Source organism: Equus caballus, chromosome 29 (assembly GCF_041296265.1).
Source record: "Equus caballus isolate H_3958 breed thoroughbred chromosome 29, TB-T2T, whole genome shotgun sequence".
Classification (NCBI taxonomy): domain Eukaryota; kingdom Metazoa; phylum Chordata; class Mammalia; order Perissodactyla; family Equidae; genus Equus; species Equus caballus.
The window spans coordinates 8,342,261-8,361,477 of record NC_091712.1 but is presented as its reverse complement, the minus strand read 5'-3'; positions in this window follow the sequence as shown (position 1 = coordinate 8,361,477).

Sequence of the window (19,217 nt, the reverse complement as noted above, 5' to 3'; positions counted from 1 at the left end):
ACGTCTGAGATGTGGTTCCAGCCGGCCCGACAGGTGTTTCCGCAGTGTCCGCCAAGCGGTTCTGGCGTAGTTGGCAGGTGATTTCGGCATGACCGGCAGGTGGTTCCAGCAAGCCTGGCAGGTGATTCCAAAGTGTTCACCAACTGGTTGTGGCGTAGCCGGCAGGTGATTTTTGCGTGATCGGCAGGTGGTTCTGGCGAGTCGAGCAGGTGGTTCCGGCGTGCTCGGCTGGTGCTTCCGGGGTCATTGGCACGGGGTTCTGGCATGTCTGAGAGGTGGTTCCTGCATGCCCGGCAAGTGATTCCGGAGTGTTCGCCAAGTGGTTCTGGCATAGTCGGCAGGTGATTTTGGCATGTCCAGCAGGTGGTTCAGGCGAGATGAGCAGGTGGTTCCAACGTGCTTGGCAGGTGCTTCCGGCGTCTCCGGCACGTGTTTCTGGCACATCTAACAGGTGGTTCCGGCATGCCCGAAAGGTGATTCCCGTCTGTCCGGTAGGTGGTTCCAGCCTGCACGGCATGTGGTTCTGGTACGTCTCAGAGGTTGTTGCGCATGCCCAACAGGTGATTCCGGACTGTCCGCCACATGGTTCTGGCACGTCTGAGAGGTGGTTCCGGCATGCCCGGCAGGTCATCCCAGAGAGTCCTCCAAGTGGTTCTGGCATAACACGCAGGTGATTTTGGCGTGTCTGGCAGGTTGTTCCGTTGTGCTTGGCAGGTGGTTCAGGCTTGGCCGGCAGGTGGTTCCAGACTGTCCAGGACGTGTTTCCAGCTTCTCCGGCAGGTGGTTCTGGTACGTCTGAGAGGTGGTTCCGCCATGGCTGGCATGTGATTCCGGACCGTCCCCCAGGAGGTTCTGGCATAGCCAGCAGTTAATATTGGCCTGTCCGGCAGGTGGTTCCAGCGAGTCGAACAGGTGGCTCCGGCGTGCTCGGCAGGTGGTTCCGGTCTGTCCGGTAGGTGATTCCGGCGTGTCCGGCACGTGCTTCCGGCACGTCTGAGAGGTGGTTCCGGCATGCGCGACAGGTGATTTCGGAGTGTCCGCCAGGTGGTTCTGGCGTACCCGGCAGGTGATTTTGGCGTGTCCGGCAGGTGTTTCTGGCGAGTCGAGCAGGTGGCTCCGGCATGCTCGGCAGGTGCTTCCGGCGTCTCCGGCACGTGGTTCTGGTGTGTCTGAGACCTGGTTCCGGCATGTCCGGCAGATGATTCCGGAGTGTCCGCCAAGTGGTTCTGGCATACCCGGTTGGTGATTTTGGCATGTCAGGTAGGTGGTTCCGGCGAGTCGAGCAGGTGGCTCCGGCGTGCTCGGCAGGTTGTTCAGACGGGTTTGGCAGGTGTTTTCCGTCTGTTCGGGGTGTGGTTCCAGCATCTCATGCACATGGTTCTGGCACGTCTGAGATGTGGTTCCGGCCGGCCCGACAGGTGTTTCCACACTGTCCGCCAAGTGGTACTGGCGTAGTTGGCAGGTGATTTTGGCATGACCGGCAGGTGGTTCCAGCAAGCCCGGCAGGTGATTCCGAAGTGTTCCCCAACTGGTTGTGGCATAGCCGGCAGGTGATTTTTGCATGTCCGGCAGGTGGTTCTGGCGAGTCGAGCAGGTGGTTCCGGCGTGCTCGGCAGCTGCTTCCGGGGTCATTGGCACGTGGTTCTGGCATATCTGAGAGGTGGTTCCGGCATGCCCGGCAGGTGATTCCGCAGTGTTCGCCAAGTGTTTCCGGCGTAGCCGGGAGGTGATTTTGCATGTCCAGCGGTCGTTCCGGCGGGTCGAGCCGGTGGTTCCGGCGTGTCCGGCAGGTGGTTCCGGTCTGTCCGGCACGAGGTCCAGTCTGAGAGGCTGTGCCGGCATGCCCCTCACGTGATTCCGGCTTGTCCCCGAAGTGGTGCTGGTGTAGCGGGCAGGTGATTTTGGCGTGTCCGGCAGGTGGTTCAGGCGAGTTGAGCAGGTGGTTGCGACGTGCTCGGCAGGTGCTTCCGGCGTCTCTGGCACGTGTTTCTGGCACATCTGACTGGTGGTTCCGGCATGCCCAAAAGTTGATTCCGGTCTGTCCGGTAGGTGGTTCCGGCGTGCACGGCACGTGGTTCTGGTACGTCTCAGAGGTGGTTGCGTATGCCCAACAGGTGATTCCGGACTGTCCGCCACGTGCTTCTGGCACGTCTGAGAGGTGGTTCCAACATGCCCGGCAGGTCATTTCGGAGAGTCGTCCAAGTGGTTCTGGCGTAGCCCGCAGGTGATTTTGCCGTGTCCGGCAGTTGGTTCCGCCGTGCTCGGCAGGTGGTTCAGGCATGGCCGTCACGTGGTTCCAGTCTGTCCAGGACGTGTTTCCAGCTTCTCCGGCAGGTGGTTCTGGTACGTCTGAGAGGTGCTTCCGCCATGGCTGGCAGGTGATCCCGGACTGTCCCCCAGGTGGTTCTGGCATAGCCAGCAGTTGATATTGGCTGTCCGGCAGGTGGTTCCAGCGAGTCGAACAGGTGGCTCTGGCGTTCTTGGCAGGTGGTTCCGGTCTGTCCGGTAGGTGTTTCCGGCGTGTCTGGCACGTGCTTCCGGCACGTCTGAGAGGTGGTTCCGGCATGCGCGGCAGGTGATTCCGTAGTGTCCGCCAGGTGGTTCTGGCATACCCGGCAGGTGATTTTGGCGTGTCCGGCAGGTGTTTCTGGCGAGTCGAGCAGGTGGCTCCGGCATGCTCGGCAGGTGCTTCCGGCGTCTCCGGCACTTGGTTCTGGTGTGTCTGAGAGCTGGTTCCGGCATGTCCGGCAGATGATTCCGGAGTGTCCGCCAAGTGGTTCTGGCATACCCAGCAGGTGATTTTGGCGTGTCAGGGAGGTGGTACCGGTGAGTCGAGCAGGTGGTTCCGGTGTGCTCAGCAGGTGGTTCAGGCGGTTCTGGCAGGTGGTATCCATCTGTTCGGGGTGTGGTTCCGGCATCTCATGAACACGTTTCTGGCACGTCTGAGATGTGGTTCCAGCCGGCCCGACAGGTGTTTCCGCAGTGTCCGCCAAGCGGTTCTGGCGTAGTTGGCAGGTGATTTCGGCATGACCGGCAGGTGGTTCCAGCAAGCCTGGCAGGTGATTCCAAAGTGTTCACCAACTGGTTGTGGCGTAGCCGGCAGGTGATTTTTGCGTGATCGGCAGGTGGTTCTGGCGAGTCGAGCAGGTGGTTCCGGCGTGCTCGGCTGGTGCTTCCGGGGTCATTGGCACGGGGTTCTGGCATGTCTGAGAGGTGGTTCCTGCATGCCCGGCAAGTGATTCCGGAGTGTTCGCCAAGTGGTTCTGGCATAGTCGGCAGGTGATTTTGGCATGTCCAGCAGGTGGTTCAGGCGAGATGAGCAGGTGGTTCCAACGTGCTTGGCAGGTGCTTCCGGCGTCTCCGGCACGTGTTTCTGGCACATCTGACAGGTGGTTCCGGCATGCCCGAAAGGTGATTCCCGTCTGTCCGGTAGGTGGTTCCAGCCTGCACGGCATGTGGTTCTGGTACGTCTCAGAGGTTGTTGCGCATGCCCAACAGGTGATTCCGGACTGTCCGCCACATGGTTCTGGCACGTCTGAGAGGTGGTTCCGGCATGCCCGGCAGGTCATCCCAGAGAGTCCTCCAAGTGGTTCTGGCATAACACGCAGGTGATTTTGGCGTGTCTGGCAGGTTGTTCCGTTGTGCTTGGCAGGTGGTTCAGGCTTGGCCGGCAGGTGGTTCCAGACTGTCCAGGACGTGTTTCCAGCTTCTCCGGCAGGTGGTTCTGGTACGTCTGAGAGGTGGTTCCGCCATGGCTGGCATGTGATTCCGGACCGTCCCCCAGGAGGTTCTGGCATAGCCAGCAGTTAATATTGGCCTGTCCGGCAGGTGGTTCCAGCGAGTCGAACAGGTGGCTCCGGCGTGCTCGGCAGGTGGTTCCGGTCTGTCCGGTAGGTGATTCCGGCGTGTCCGGCACGTGCTTCCGGCACGTCTGAGAGGTGGTTCCGGCATGCGCGACAGGTGATTTCGGAGTGTCCGCCAGGTGGTTCTGGCGTACCCGGCAGGTGATTTTGGCGTGTCCGGCAGGTGTTTCTGGCGAGTCGAGCAGGTGGCTCCGGCATGCTCGGCAGGTGCTTCCGGCGTCTCCGGCACGTGGTTCTGGTGTGTCTGAGACCTGGTTCCGGCATGTCCGGCAGATGATTCCGGAGTGTCCGCCAAGTGGTTCTGGCATACCCGGTTGGTGATTTTGGCATGTCAGGTAGGTGGTTCCGGCGAGTCGAGCAGGTGGCTCCGGCGTGCTCGGCAGGTTGTTCAGACGGGTTTGGCAGGTGTTTTCCGTCTGTTCGGGGTGTGGTTCCAGCATCTCATGCACATGGTTCTGGCACGTCTGAGATGTGGTTCCGGCCGGCCCGACAGGTGTTTCCACACTGTCCGCCAAGTGGTACTGGCGTAGTTGGCAGGTGATTTTGGCATGACCGGCAGGTGGTTCCAGCAAGCCCGGCAGGTGATTCCGAAGTGTTCCCCAACTGGTTGTGGCATAGCCGGCAGGTGATTTTTGCATGTCCGGCAGGTGGTTCTGGCGAGTTGAGCAGGTGGTTCCGGCGTGCTCGGCAGCTGCTTCCGGGGTCATTGGCACGTGGTTCTGGCATATCTGAGAGGTGGTTCCGGCATGCCCGGCAGGTGATTCCGCAGTGTTCGCCAAGTGTTTCCGGCGTAGCCGGGAGGTGATTTTGCATGTCCAGCGGTCGTTCCGGCGGGTCGAGCCGGTGGTTCCGGCGTGTCCGGCAGGTGGTTCTGGTCTGTCCGGCACGAGGTCCAGTCTGAGAGGCTGTGCCGGCATGCCCCTCACGTGATTCCGGCTTGTCCCCGAAGTGGTGCTGGTGTAGCGGGCAGGTGATTTTGGCGTGTCCGGCAGGTGGTTCAGGCGAGTTGAGCAGGTGGTTGCGACGTGCTCGGCAGGTGCTTCCGGCGTCTCCGGCACGTGTTTCTGGCACATCTGACTGGTGGTTCCGGCATGCCCAAAAGTGGATTCCGGTCTGTCCGGTAGGTGGTTCCGGCGTGCACGGCACGTGGTTCTGGTACGTCTCAGAGGTGGTTGCGTATGCCCAACAGGTGATTCCGGACTGTCCGCCACGTGCTTCTGGCACGTCTGAGAGGTGGTTCCAACATGCCCGGCAGGTCATTTCGGAGAGTCGTCCAAGTGGTTCTGGCGTAGCCCGCAGGTGATTTTGCCGTGTCCGGCAGTTGGTTCCGCCGTGCTCGGCAGGTGGTTCAGGCGGTTCTGGCAGGTGGTATCCGTCTGTTCGGGGTGTGGTTCCAGCATCTCATGAACACGTTTCTGGCACGTCTGAGATGTGGTTCCAGCCGGCCCGACAGGTGTTTCCGCAGTGTCCGCCAAGCGGTTCTGGTGTAGTTGGCAGGTGATTTCGGCATGACCGGCAGGTGGTTCCAGCAAGCCTGGCAGGTGATTCCAAAGTGTTCACCAACTGGTTGTGGCGTAGCCGGCAGGTGATTTTTGCGTGATCGGCAGGTGGTTCTGGCGAGTCGAGCAGGTGGTTCCGGCGTGCTCGGCTGGTGCTTCCGGGGTCATTGGCACGGGGTTCTGGCATGTCTGAGAGGTGGTTCCTGCATGCCCGGCAAGTGATTCCGGAGTGTTCGCCAAGTGGTTCTGGCATAGTCGGCAGGTGATTTTGGCATGTCCGGCAGGTGGTTCAGGCGAGATGAGCAGGTGGTTCCAACGTGCTTGGCAGGTGCTTCCGGCGTCTCCGGCACGTGTTTCTGGCACATCTGACAGGTGGTTCCGGCATGCCCGAAAGGTGATTCCCGTCTGTCCGGTAGGTGGTTCCAGCCTGCACGGCATGTGGTTCTGGTACGTCTCAGAGGTTGTTGCGCATGCCCAATAGGTGATTCCGGACTGTCCGCCACATGGTTCTGGCACGTCTGAGAGGTGGTTCCGGCATGCCCGGCAGGTCATCCCAGAGAGTCCTCCAAGTGGTTCTGGCATAACACGCAGGTGATTTTGGCATGTCTGGCAGGTTGTTCCGTTGTGCTTGGCAGGTGGTTCAGTCTTGGCCGGCAGGTGGTTCCAGACTGTCCAGGACGTGTTTCCAGCTTCTCCGGCAGGTGGTTCTGGTACGTCTGAGAGGTGGTTCCGCCATGGCTGGCAGGTGATTCCGGACCGTCCCCCAGGTGGTTCTGGCATAGCCAGCAGTTGATATTGGCCTGTCCGGCAGGTGGTTCCAGCGAGTCGAACAGGTGGCTCCGGCGTGCTCGGCAGGTGGTTCCGGTCTGTCCGGTAGGTGATTCCGGCGTGTCCGGCACGTGCTTCCGGCACGTCTGAGAGGTGGTTCCGGCATGCGCGACAGGTGATTTCGGAGTGTCCGCCAGGTGGTTCTGGCGTACCCGGCAGGTGATTTTGGCGTGTCCGGCAGGTGTTTCTGGCGAGTCGAGCAGGTGGCTCCGGCATGCTCGGCAGGTGCTTCCGGCGTCTCCGGCACGTGGTTCTGGTGTGTCTGAGACCTGGTTCCGGCATGTCCGGCAGATGATTCCGGAGTGTCCGCCAAGTGGTTCTGGCATACCCGGCTGGTGATTTGGGCATGTCAGGTAGGTGGTTCCGGCGAGTCGAGCAGGTGGCTCCGGCGTGCTCGGCAGGTTCTTCAGACGGGTCTGGCAGGTGTTTTCCGTCTGTTCGGGGTGTGGTTCCAGCATCTCATGCACATGGTCTGGCACGTCTGAGATGTGGTTCCGGCCGGCCCGACAGGTGTTTCCACACTGTCCGCCAAGTGGTACTGGCGTAGCTGGCAGGTGATTTTGGCATGACCGGCAGGTGGTTCCAGCAAGCCCGGCAGGTGATTCCGAAGTGTTCCCCAACTGGTTGTGGCGTAGCCGGCAGGTGATTTTTGCGTGTCCGGCAGATGGTTCTGGCGAGTCGAGCAGGTGGTTCCGGCGTGCTCGGCAGGTGCTTCCGGGGTCATTGGCACGTGGTTCTGGCATATCTGAGAGGTGGTTCCGGCATGCCCGGCAGGTGATTCCGCAGTGTTCGCCAAGTGTTTCCGGCGTAGCCGGCAGGTGATTTTGCATGTCCAGCGGTCGTTCCGGCGGGTCGAGCCGGTGGTTCCGGCGTGTCCGGCAGGTGGTTCCGGTCTGTCCGGCACGAGGTCCAGTCTGAGAGGCTGTGCCGGCATGCCCCTCACGTGATTCCGGCTTGTCCCCGAAGTGGTGCTGGTGTAGCGGGCAGGTGATTTTGGCGTGTCCGGCAGGTGGTTCAGGCGAGTTGAGCAGGTGGTTGCGACGTGCTCGGCAGGTGCTTCCGGCGTCTCCGGCACGTGTTTCTGGCACATCTGACTGGTGGTTCCGGCATGCCCAAAAGTTGATTCCGGTCTGTCCGGTAGGTGGTACCGGCGTGCACGGCACGTGGATCTGGTACGTCTCAGAGGTGTTTGAGTATGCCCAACAGGTGATTCCGGACTGTCCGCCACGTGCTTCTGGCACGTCTGAGAGGTGGTTCCAACATGCCCGGCAGGTCATTTCGGAGAGTCGTCCAAGTGGTTCTGGCGTAGCCCGCAGGTGATTTTGGCGTGTCCGGCAGGTGGTTCCGCCGTGCTAGGCAGGTGGTTCAGGCATGGCCGTCACGTGGTTCCAGTCTGTCCAGGACGTGTTTCCAGCTTCTCCGGCAGGTGGTTCTGGTACGTCTGAGAGGTGGTTCCGCCATGGCTGGCAGGTGATCCCGGACTGTCCCCCAGGTGGTTCTGGCATAGCCAGCAGTTGATATTGGCCTGTCCGGCAGGTGGTTCCAGCGAGTCGAACAGGTGGCTCCGGCGTTCTTGGCAGGTGGTTCCGGTCTGTCCGGTAGGTGTTTCCGGCGTGTCTGGCACGTGCTTCCGGCACGTCTGAGAGGTGGTTCTGGCATGCGCGGCAGGTGATTCCGTAGTGTCCGCCAGGTGGTTCTGGCATACCCGGCAGGTGATTTTGGCGTGTCCGGCAGGTGTTTCTGGCGAGTCGAGCAGGTGGCTCCGGCATGCTCGGCAGGTGCTTCCGGCGTCTCCGGCACTTGGTTCTGGTGTGTCTGAGAGCTGGTTCCGGCACGTCCGGCAGATGATTCCGGAGTGTCCGCCAAGTGGTTCTGGCACACCCAGCAGGTGATTTTGGCGTGTCAGGGAGGTGGTACCGGTGAGTCGAGCAGGTGGTTCCGGCGTGCTCAGCAGGTGGTTCAGGCGGTTCTGGCAGGTGGTATCCGTCTGTTCGGGGTGTGGTTCCGGCATCCCATGAACACTTTTCTGGCACGTCTGAGATGTGGTTCCAGCCGGCCCGACAGGTGTTTCCGCAGTGTCCGCCAAGCGGTTCTGGCGTAGTTGGCAGGTGATTTTGGCATGACCGGCAGATGGTTCCAGCAAGCCTGGCAGGTGATTCCAAAGTGTTCACCAACTGGTTGTGGCCTAGCCGGCAGGTGATTTTTGCGTGATCGGCAGGTGGTTCTGGCGAGTCGAGCAGGTGGTTCCGGCGTGCTCGGCTGGTGCTTCCGGCGTCATTGGCACGGGGTTCTGGCATGTCTGAGAGGTGGTTCCTGCATGCCCGGCAAGTGATTCCGGAGTGTTCGCCAAGTGGTTCTGGCATAGTCGGCAGGTGATTTTGGCATGTCCGGCAGGTGGTTCAGGCGAGATGAGCAGGTGGTTCCAACGTGCTTGGCAGGTGCTTCCGGCGTCTCCGGCACGTGTTTCTGGCACATCTGACAGGTGGTTCCGGCATGCCCGAAAGGTGATTCCCGTCTGTCCGGTAGGTGGTTCCAGCCTGCACGGCATGTGGTTCTGGTACGTCTCAGAGGTTGTTGCGCATGCCCAACAGGTGATTCCGGACTGTCCGCCACATGGTTCTGGCACGTCTGAGAGGTGGTTCCGGCATGCCCGGCAGGTCATCCCAGAGAGTCCTCCAAGTGGTTCTGGCATAACACGCAGGTGATTTTGGCGTGTCTGGCAGGTTGTTCCGTTGTGCTTGGCAGGTGGTTCAGGCTTGGCCGGCAGGTGGTTCCAGACTGTCCAGGACGTGTTTCCAGCTTCTCCGGCAGGTGGTTCTGGTACGTCTGAGAGGTGGTTCCGCCATGGCTGGCATGTGATTCCGGACCGTCCCCCAGGAGGTTCTGGCATAGCCAGCAGTTAATATTGGCCTGTCCGGCAGGTGGTTCCAGCGAGTCGAACAGGTGGCTCCGGCGTGCTCGGCAGGTGGTTCCGGTCTGTCCGGAAGGTGATTCCGGCGTGTCCGGCACGTGCTTCCGGCACGTCTGAGAGGTGGTTCCGGCATGCGCGACAGGTGATTTCGGAGTGTCCGCCAGGTGGTTCTGGCGTACCCGGCAGGTGATTTTGGCGTGTCCGGCAGGTGTTTCTGGCGAGTCGAGCAGGTGGCTCCGGCATGCTCGGCAGGTGCTTCCGGCGTCTCCGTCACGTGGTTCTGGTGTGTCTGAGACCTGGTTCCGGCATGTCCGGCAGATGATTCCGGAGTGTCCGCCAAGTGGTTCTGGCATACCCGGTTGGTGATTTTGGCATGTCAGGTAGGTGGTTCCGGCGAGTCGAGCAGGTGGCTCCGGCGTGCTCGGCAGGTTGTTCAGACGGGTTTGGCAGGTGTTTTCCGTCTGTTCGGGGTGTGGTTCCAGCATCTCATGCACATGGTTCTGGCACGTCTGAGATGTGGTTCCGGCCGGCCCGACAGGTGTTTCCACACTGTCCGCCAAGTGGTACTGGCGTAGTTGGCAGGTGATTTTGGCATGACCGGCAGGTGGTTCCAGCAAGCCCGGCAGGTGATTCCGAAGTGTTCCCCAACTGGTTGTGGCATAGCCGGCAGGTGATTTTTGCATGTCCGGCAGGTGGTTCTGGCGAGTTGAGCAGGTGGTTCCGGCGTGCTCGGCAGCTGCTTCCGGGGTCATTGGCACGTGGTTCTGGCATATCTGAGAGGTGGTTCCGGCATGCCCGGCAGGTGATTCCGTAGTGTTCGCCAAGTGTTTCCGGCGTAGCCGGGAGGTGATTTTGCATGTCCAGCGGTCGTTCCGGCGGGTCGAGCCGGTGGTTCCGGCGTGTCCGGCAGGTGGTTCCGGTCTGTCCGGCACGAGGTCCAGTCTGAGAGGCTGTGCCGGCATGCCCCTCACGTGATTCCGGCTTGTCCCCGAAGTGGTGCTGGTGTAGCGGGCAGGTGATTTTGGCGTGTCCGGCAGGTGGTTCAGGCGAGTTGAGCAGGTGGTTGCGACGTGCTCGGCAGGTGCTTCCGGCGTCTCCGGCACGTGTTTCTGGCACATCTGACTGGTGGTTCCGGCATGCCCAAAAGTGGATTCCGGTCTGTCCGGTAGGTGGTTCCGGCGTGCACGGCACGTGGTTCTGGTACGTCTCAGAGGTGGTTGCGTATGCCCAACAGGTGATTCCGGACTGTCCGCCACGTGCTTCTGGCACGTCTGAGAGGTGGTTCCAACATGCCCGGCAGGTCATTTCGGAGAGTCGTCCAAGTGGTTCTGGCGTAGCCCGCAGGTGATTTTGCCGTGTCCGGCAGTTGGTTCCGCCGTGCTCGGCAGGTGGTTCAGGCATGGCCGTCACGTGGTTCCAGTCTGTCCAGGACGTGTTTCCAGCTTCTCCGGCAGGTGGTTCTGGTACGTCTGAGAGGTGGTTCCGCCATGGCTGGCAGGTGATCCCGGACTGTCCCCCAGGTGGTTCTGGCATAGCCAGCAGTTGATATTGGCCTGTCCGGCAGGTGGTTCCAGCGAGTCGAACAGGTGGCTCCGGCGTTCTTGGCAGGTGGTTCCGGTCTGTCCGGTAGGTGTTTCCGGCGTGTCTGGCACGTGCTTCCGGCACGTCTGAGAGGTGGTTCCGGCATGCGCGGCAGGTGATTCCGTAGTGTCCGCCAGGTGGTTCTGGCATACCCGGCAGGTGATTTTGGCGTGTCCGGCAGGTGTTTCTGGCGAGTCGAGCAGGTGGCTCCGGCATGCTCGGCAGGTGCTTCCGGCGTCTCCGGCACTTGGTTCTGGTGTGTCTGAGAGCTGGTTCCGGCATGTCCGGCAGATGATTCCGGAGTGTCCGCCAAGTGGTTCTGGCATACCCAGCAGGTGATTTTGGCGTGTCAGGGAGGTGGTACCGGTGAGTCGAGCAGGTGGTTCCGGTGTGCTCAGCAGGTGGTTCAGGCGGTTCTGGCAGGTGGTATCCGTCTGTTCGGGGTGTGGTTCCGGCATCTCATGAACACGTTTCTGGCACGTCTGAGATGTGGTTCCAGCCGGCCCGACAGGTGTTTCCGCAGTGTCCGCCAAGCGGTTCTGGCGTAGTTGGCAGGTGATTTCGGCATGACCGGCAGGTGGTTCCAGCAAGCCTGGCAGGTGATTCCAAAGTGTTCACCAACTGGTTGTGGCGTAGCCGGCAGGTGATTTTTGCGTGATCGGCAGGTGGTTCTGGCGAGTCGAGCAGGTGGTTCCGGCGTGCTCGGCTGGTGCTTCCGGGGTCATTGGCACGGGGTTCTGGCATGTCTGAGAGGTGGTTCCTGCATGCCCGGCAAGTGATTCCGGAGTGTTCGCCAAGTGGTTCTGGCATAGTCGGCAGGTGATTTTGGCATGTCCGGCAGGTGGTTCAGGCGAGATGAGCAGGTGGTTCCAACGTGCTTGGCAGGTGCTTCCGGCGTCTCCGGCACGTGTTTCTGGCACATCTGACTGGTGGTTCCGGCATGCCCGAAAGGTGATTCCCGTCTGTCCGGTAGGTGGTTCCAGCCAGCACGGCATGTGGTTCTGGTACGTCTCAGAGGTTGTTGCGCATGCCCAACAGGTGATTCCGGACTGTCCGCCACATGGTTCTGGCACGTCTGAGAGGTGGTGCCGGCATGCCCGGCAGGTCATCCCAGAGAGTCCTCCAAGTGGTTCTGGCATAACACGCAGGTGATTTTGGCGTGTCTGGCAGGTTGTTCCGTTGTGCTTGGCAGGTGGTTCAGGCTTGGCCGGCAGGTGGTTCCAGACAGTCCAGGACGTGTTTCCAGCTTCTCCGGCAGGTGGTTCTGGTACGTCTGAGAGGTGGTTCCGCCATGGCTGGCATGTGATTCCGGACCGTCCCCCAGGAGGTTCTGGCATAGCCAGCAGTTAATATTGGCCTGTCCGGCAGGTGGTTCCAGCGAGTCGAACAGGTGGCTCCGGCGTGCTCGGCAGGTGGTTCCGGTCTGTCCGGTAGGTGATTCCGGCGTGTCCGGCACGTGCTTCCGGCACGTCTGAGAGGTGGTTCCGGCATGCGCGACAGGTGATTTCGGAGTGTCCGCCAGGTGGTTCTGGCGTACCCGGCAGGTGATTTTGGCGTGTCCGGCAGGTGTTTCTGGCGAGTCGAGCAGGTGGCTCCGGCATGCTCGGCAGGTGCTTCCGGCGTCTCCGGCACGTGGTTCTGGTGTGTCTGAGACCTGGTTCCGGCATGTCCGGCAGATGATTCCGGAGTGTCCGCCAAGTGGTTCTGGCATACCCGGCTGGTGATTTGGGCATGTCAGGTAGGTGGTTCCGGCGAGTCGAGCAGGTGGCTCCGGCGTGCTCGGCAGGTTCTTCAGACGGGTCTGGCAGGTGTTTTCCGTCTGTTCGGGGTGTGGTTCCAGCATCTCATGCACATGGTTCTGGCACGTCTGAGATGTGGTTCCGGCCGGCCCGACAGGTGTTTCCACACTGTCCGCCAAGTGGTACTGGCGTAGTTGGCAGGTGATTTTGGCATGACCGGCAGGTGGTTCCAGCAAGCCCGGCAGGTGATTCCGAAGTGTTCCCCAACTGGTTGTGGCATAGCCGGCAGGTGATATTTGCGTGTCCGGCAGATGGTTCTGGCGAGTCGAGCAGGTGGTTCCGGCGTGCTCGGCAGGTGCTTCCGGGGTCATGGGCACGTGGTTCTGGCATATCTGAGAGGTGGTTCCGGCATGCCCGGCAGGTGATTCCGCAGTGTTCGCCAAGTGTTTCCGGCGTAGCCGGCAGGTGATTTTGCATGTCCAGCGGTCGTTCCGGCGGGTCGAGCCGGTGGTTCCGGCGTGTCCGGCAGGTGGTTCCGGTCTGTCCGGCACGAGGTCCAGTCTGAGAGGCTGTGCCGGCATGCCCCTCACGTGATTCCGGCTTGTCCCCGAAGTGGTGCTGGTGTAGCGGGCAGGTGATTTTGGCGTGTCCGGCAGGTGGTTCAGGCGAGTTGAGCAGGTGGTTGCGACGTGCTCGGCAGGTGCTTCCGGCGTCTCCGGCACGTGTTTCTGGCACATCTGACTGGTGGTTCCGGCATGCCCAAAAGTTGATTCCGGTCTGTCCGGTAGGTGGTACCGGCGTGCACGGCACGTGGATCTGGTACGTCTCAGAGGTGTTTGAGTATGCCCAACAGGTGATTCCGGACTGTCCGCCACGTGCTTCTGGCACGTCTGAGAGGTGGTTCCAACATGCCCGGCAGGTCATTTCGGAGAGTCGTCCAAGTGGTTCTGGCGTAGCCCGCAGGTGATTTTGGCGTGTCCGGCAGGTGGTTCCGCCGTGCTAGGCAGGTGGTTCAGGCATGGCCGTCACGTGGTTCCAGTCTGTCCAGGACGTGTTTCCAGCTTCTCCGGCAGGTGGTTCTGGTACGTCTGAGAGGTGGTTCCGCCATGGCTGGCAGGTGATCCCGGACTGTCCCCCAGGTGGTTCTGGCATAGCCAGCAGTTGATATTGGCCTGTCCGGCAGGTGGTTCCAGCGTGTCGAACAGGTGGCTCCGGCGTTCTTGGCAGGTGGTTCCGGTCTGTCCGGTAGGTGTTTCCGGCGTGTCTGGCACGTGCTTCCGGCACGTCTGAGAGGTGGTTCCGGCATGCGCGGCAGGTGATTCCGTAGTGTCCGCCAGGTGGTTCTGGCATACCCGGCAGGTGATTTTGGCGTGTCCGGCAGGTGTTTCTGGCGAGTCGAGCAGGTGGCTCCTTCATGCTCGGCAGGTGCTTCCGGCGTCTCCGGCACTTGGTTCTGGTGTGTCTGAGAGCTGGTTCCGGCATGTCCGGCAGATGATTCCGGAGTGTCCGCCAAGTGGTTCTGGCATACTCAGCAGGTGATTTTGGCGTGTCAGGGAGGTGGTACCGGTGAGTCGAGCAGGTGGTTCCGGCGGTTCTGGCAGGTGGTATCCGTCTGTTCGGGGTGTGGTTCCGGCATCTCATGAACACGTTTCTGGCACGTCTGAGATGTGGTTCCACCCGGCCCGACAGGTGTTTCCGCAGTGTCTGCCAAGCGGTTCTGGCGTAGTTGGCAGGTGATTTTGGCATGACCGGCAGGTGGTTCCAGCAAGCCCGGCAGGTGATTCCAAAGTGTTCACCAACTGGTTGTGGCGTAGCCGGCAGGTGATTTTTGCGTGATCGGCAGGTGGTTCTGGCGAGTCGAGCAGGTGGTTCCGGCGTGCTCGGCTGGTGCTTCCGGGGTCATTGGCACGGGGTTCTGGCATGTCTGAGAGGTGGTTCCTTCATGCCCGGCAAGTGATTCCGGAGTGTTCGCCAAGTGGTTCTGGCATAGTCGGCAGGTGATTTTGGCATGTCCGGCAGGTGGTTCAGGCGAGATGAGCAGGTGGTTCCAACGTGCTTGGCAGGTGCTTCCGGCGTCTCCGGCACGTGTTTCTGGCACATCTGACAGGTGGTTCCGGCATGCCCGAAAGGTGATTCCCGTCTGTCCGGTAGGTGGTTCCAGCCTGCACGGCATGTGGTTCTGGTACGTCTCAGAGGTTGTTGCGCATGCCCAACAGGTGATTCCGGACTGTCCGCCACATGGTTCTGGCACGTCTGAGAGGTGGTTCCGGCATGCCCGGCAGGTCATCCCAGAGAGTCCTCCAAGTGGTTCTGGCATAACACGCAGGTGATTTTGGCGTGTCTGGCAGGTTGTTCCGTTGTGCTTGGCAGGTGGTTCAGGCTTGGCCGGCAGGTGGTTCCAGACTGTCCAGGACGTGTTTCCAGCTTCTCCGGCAGGTGGTTCTGGTACGTCTGAGAGGTGGTTCCGCCATGGCTGGCATGTGATTCCGGACCGTCCCCCAGGAGGTTCTGGCATAGCCAGCAGTTAATATTGGCCTGTCCGGCAGGTGGTTCCAGCGAGTCGAACAGGTGGCTCCGGCGTGCTCGGCAGGTGGTTCCGGTCTGTCCGGAAGGTGATTCCGGCGTGTCCGGCACGTGCTTCCGGCACGTCTGAGAGGTGGTTCCGGCATGCGCGACAGGTGATTTCGGAGTGTCCGCCAGGTGGTTCTGGCGTACCCGGCAGGTGATTTTGGCGTGTCCGGCAGGTGTTCCTGGCGAGTCGAGCAGGTGGCTCCGGCATGCTCGGCAGGTGCTTCCGGCGTCTCCGTCACGTGGTTCTGGTGTGTCTGAGACCTGGTTCCGGCATGTCCGGCAGATGATTCCGGAGTGTCCGCCAAGTGGTTCTGGCATACCCGGTTGGTGATTTTGGCATGTCAGGTAGGTGGTTCCGGCGAGTCGAGCAGGTGGCTCCGGCGTGCTCGGCAGGTTCTTCAGACGGGTCTGGCAGGTGTTTTCCGTCTGTTCGGGGTGTGGTTCCAGCATCTCATGCACATGGTTCTGGCACGTCTGAGATGTGGTTCCGGCCGGCCCGACAGGTGTTTCCACACTGTCCGCCAAGTGGTACTGGCGTAGTTGGCAGGTGATTTTGGCATGACCGGCAGGTGGTTCCAGCAAGCCCGGCAGGTGATTCCGAAGTGTTCCCCAACTGGTTGTGGCATAGCCGGCAGGTGATTTTTGCATGTCCGGCAGGTGGTTCTGGCGAGTCGAGCAGGTGGTTCCGGCGTGCTCGGCAGCTGCTTCCGGGGTCATTGGCACGTGGTTCTGGCATATCTGAGAGGTGGTTCCGGCATGCCCGGCAGGTGATTCCGCAGTGTTCGCCAAGTGTTTCCGGCGTAGCCGGGAGGTGATTTTGCATGTCCAGCGGTCGTTCCGGCGGGTCGAGCCGGTGGTTCCGGCGTGTCCGGCAGGTGGTTCCGGTCTGTCCGGCACGAGGTCCAGTCTGAGAGGCTGTGCCGGCATGCCCCTCACGTGATTCCGGCTTGTCCCCGAAGTGGTGCTGGTGTAGCGGGCAGGTGATTTTGGCGTGTCCGGCAGGTGGTTCAGGCGAGTTGAGCAGGTGGTTGCGACGTGCTCGGCAGGTGCTTCCGGCGTCTCCGGCACGTGTTTCTGGCACATCTGACTGGTGGTTCCGGCATGCCCAAAAGTTGATTCCGGTCTGTCCGGTAGGTGGTTCCGGCGTGCACGGCACGTGGTTCTGGTACGTCTCAGAGGTGGTTGCGTATGCCCAACAGGTGATTCCGGACTGTCCGCCACGTGCTTCTGGCACGTCTGAGAGGTGGTTCCAACATGCCCGGCAGGTCATTTCGGAGAGTCGTCCAAGTGGTTCTGGCGTAGCCCGCAGGTGATTTTGCCGTGTCCGGCAGTTGGTTCTGCCGTGCTCGGCAGGTGGTTCAGGCATGGCCGTCACGTGGTTCCAGTCTGTCCAGGACGTGTTTCCAGCTTCTCCGGCAGGTGGTTCTGGTACGTCTGAGAGGTGGTTCCGCCATGGCTGGCAGGTGATCCCGGACTGTCCCCCAGGTGGTTCTGGCATAGCCAGCAGTTGATATTGGCCTGTCCGGCAGGTGGTTCCAGCGAGTCGAACAGGTGGCTCCGGCGTTCTTGGCAGGTGGTTCCGGTCTGTCCGGTAGGTGTTTCCGGCGTGTCTGGCACGTGCTTCCGGCACGTCTGATAGGTGGTTCCGGCATGCGCGGCAGGTGATTCCGTAGTGTCCGCCAGGTGGTTCTGGCATACCCGGCAGGTGATTTTGGCGTGTCCGGCAGGTGTTTCTGGCGAGTCGAGCAGGTGGCTCCGGCATGCTCGGCAGGTGCTTCCGGCGTCTCCGGCACTTGGTTCTGGTGTGTCTGAGAGCTGGTTCCGGCATGTCCGGCAGATGATTCCGGAGTGTCCGCCAAGTGGTTCTGGCATACCCAGCAGGTGATTTTGGCGTGTCAGGGAGGTGGTACCGGTGAGTCGAGCAGGTGGTTCCGGTGTGCTCAGCAGGTGGTTCAGGCGGTTCTGGCAGGTGGTATCCGTCTGTTCGGGGTGTGGTTCCGGCATCTCATGAACACGTTTCTGGCACGTCTGAGATGTGGTTCCAGCCGGCCCGACAGGTGTTCCCGCAGTGTCCGCCAAGCGGTTCTGGCGTAGTTGGCAGGTGATTTCGGCATGACCGGCAGGTGGTTCCAGCAAGCCTGGCAGGTGATTCCAAAGTGTTCACCAACTGGTTGTGGCGTAGCCGGCAGGTGATTTTTGCGTGATCGGCAGGTGGTTCTGGCGAGTCGAGCAGGTGGTTCCGGCGTGCTCGGCTGGTGCTTCCGGGGTCATTGGCACGGGGTTCTGGCATGTCTGAGAGGTGGTTCCTGCATGCCCGGCAAGTGATTCCGGAGTGTTCGCCAAGTGGTTCTGGCATAGTCGGCAGGTGATTTTGGCATGTCCGGCAGGTGGTTCAGGCGAGATGAGCAGGTGGTTCCAACGTGCTTGGCAGGTGCTTCCGGCGTCTCCGGCACGTGTTTCTGGCACATCTGACAGGTGGTTCCGGCATGCCCGAAAGGTGATTCCCGTCTGTCCGGTAGGTGGTTCCAGCCAGCACGGCATGTGGTTCTGGTACGTCTCAGAGGTGGTTGCGCATGCCCAACAGGTGATTCCGGACTGTCCGCCACATGGTTCTGGCACGTCTGAGAGGTGGTTCCGGCATGCCCGGCAGGTCATCCCAGAGAGTCCTCCAAGTGGTTCTGGCATAACACGCAGGTGATTTTGGCGTGTCTGGCAGGTTGTTCCGTTGTGCTTGGCAGGTGGTTCAGGCTTGGCCGGCAGGTGGTTCCAGACTGTCCAGGACGTGTTTCCAGCTTCTCCGGCAGGTGGTTCTGGTACGTCTGAGAGGTGGTTCCGCCATGGCTGGCAGGTGATTCCGGACCGTCCCCCAGGAGGTTCTGGCATAGCCAGCAGTTAATATTGGCCTGTCCGGCAGGTGGTTCCAGCGAGTCGAACAGGTGGCTCCGGCGTGCTCGGCAGGTGGTTCCGGTCTGTCCGGTAGGTGATTCCGGCGTGTCCGGCACGTGCTTCCGGCACGTCTGAGAGGTGGTTCCGGCATGCGCGACAGGTGATTTCGGAGTGTCCGCCAGGTGGTTCTGGCGTACCCGGCAGGTGATTTTGGCGTGTCCGGCAGGTGTTTCTGGCGAGTCGAGCAGGTGGCTCCGGCATGCTCGGCAGGTGCTTCCGGCGTCTCCGGCACGTGGTTCTGGTGTGTCTGAGACCTGGTTCCGGCATGTCCGGCAGATGATTCCGGAGTGTCCGCCAAGTGGTTCTGGCATACCCGGTTGGTGATTTTGGCATGTCAGGTAGGTGGTTCCGGCGAGTCGAGCAGGTGGCTCCGGCGTGCTCGGCAGGTTGTTCAGACGGGTTTGGCAGGTGTTTTCCGTCTGTTCGGGGTGTGGTTCCAGCATCTCATGCACATGGTTCTGGCACGTCTGAGATGTGGTTCCGGCCGGCCCGACAGGTGTTTCCACACTGTCCGCCAAGTGGTACTGGCATAGTTGGCAGGTGATTTTGGCATGACCGGCAGGTGGTTCCAGCAAGCCCGGCAGGTGATTCCGAAGTGTTCCCCAACTGGTTGTGGCATAGCCGGCAGGTGATTTTTGCGTGTCCGGCAGGTGGTTCTGCCGAGTCGAGCAGGTGGTTCCGGCGTGCTCGGCAGCTGCTTCCGGGGTCATTGGCACGTGGTTCTGGCATATCTGAGAGGTGGTTCCGGCATGCCCGGCAGGTGATTCCGGAGTGTTCGGCAAGTGTTTCCGGCGTAGCCGGCAGGTGATTTTGCATGTCCAGCGGTCGTTCCGGCGGGTCGAGCCGGTGGTTCCGGCGTGTCCGGCAGGTGGTTCCGGTCTGTCCGGCACGAGGTCCAGTCTGAGAGGCTGTGCCGGCATGCCCCTCACGTGATTCCGGCTTGTCCCCGAAGTGGTGCTGGTGTAGCGGGCAGGTGATTTTGGCGTGTCCGGCAGGTGGTTCAGGCGAGTTGAGCAGGTGGTTGCGACGTGCTCGGCAGGTGCTTCCGGCGTCTCTGGCACGTGTTTCTGGCACATCTGACTGGTGGTTCCGGCATGCCCAAAAGTTGATTCCGGTCTGTCCGGTAGGTGGTTCCGGCGTGCACGGCACGTGGTTCTGGTACGTCTCATAGGTGGTTGCGTATGCCCAACAGGTGATTCCGGACTGTCCGCCACGTGCTTCTGGCACGTCTGAGAGGTGGTTCCAACATGCCCGGCAGGTCATTTCGGAGAGTCGTCCA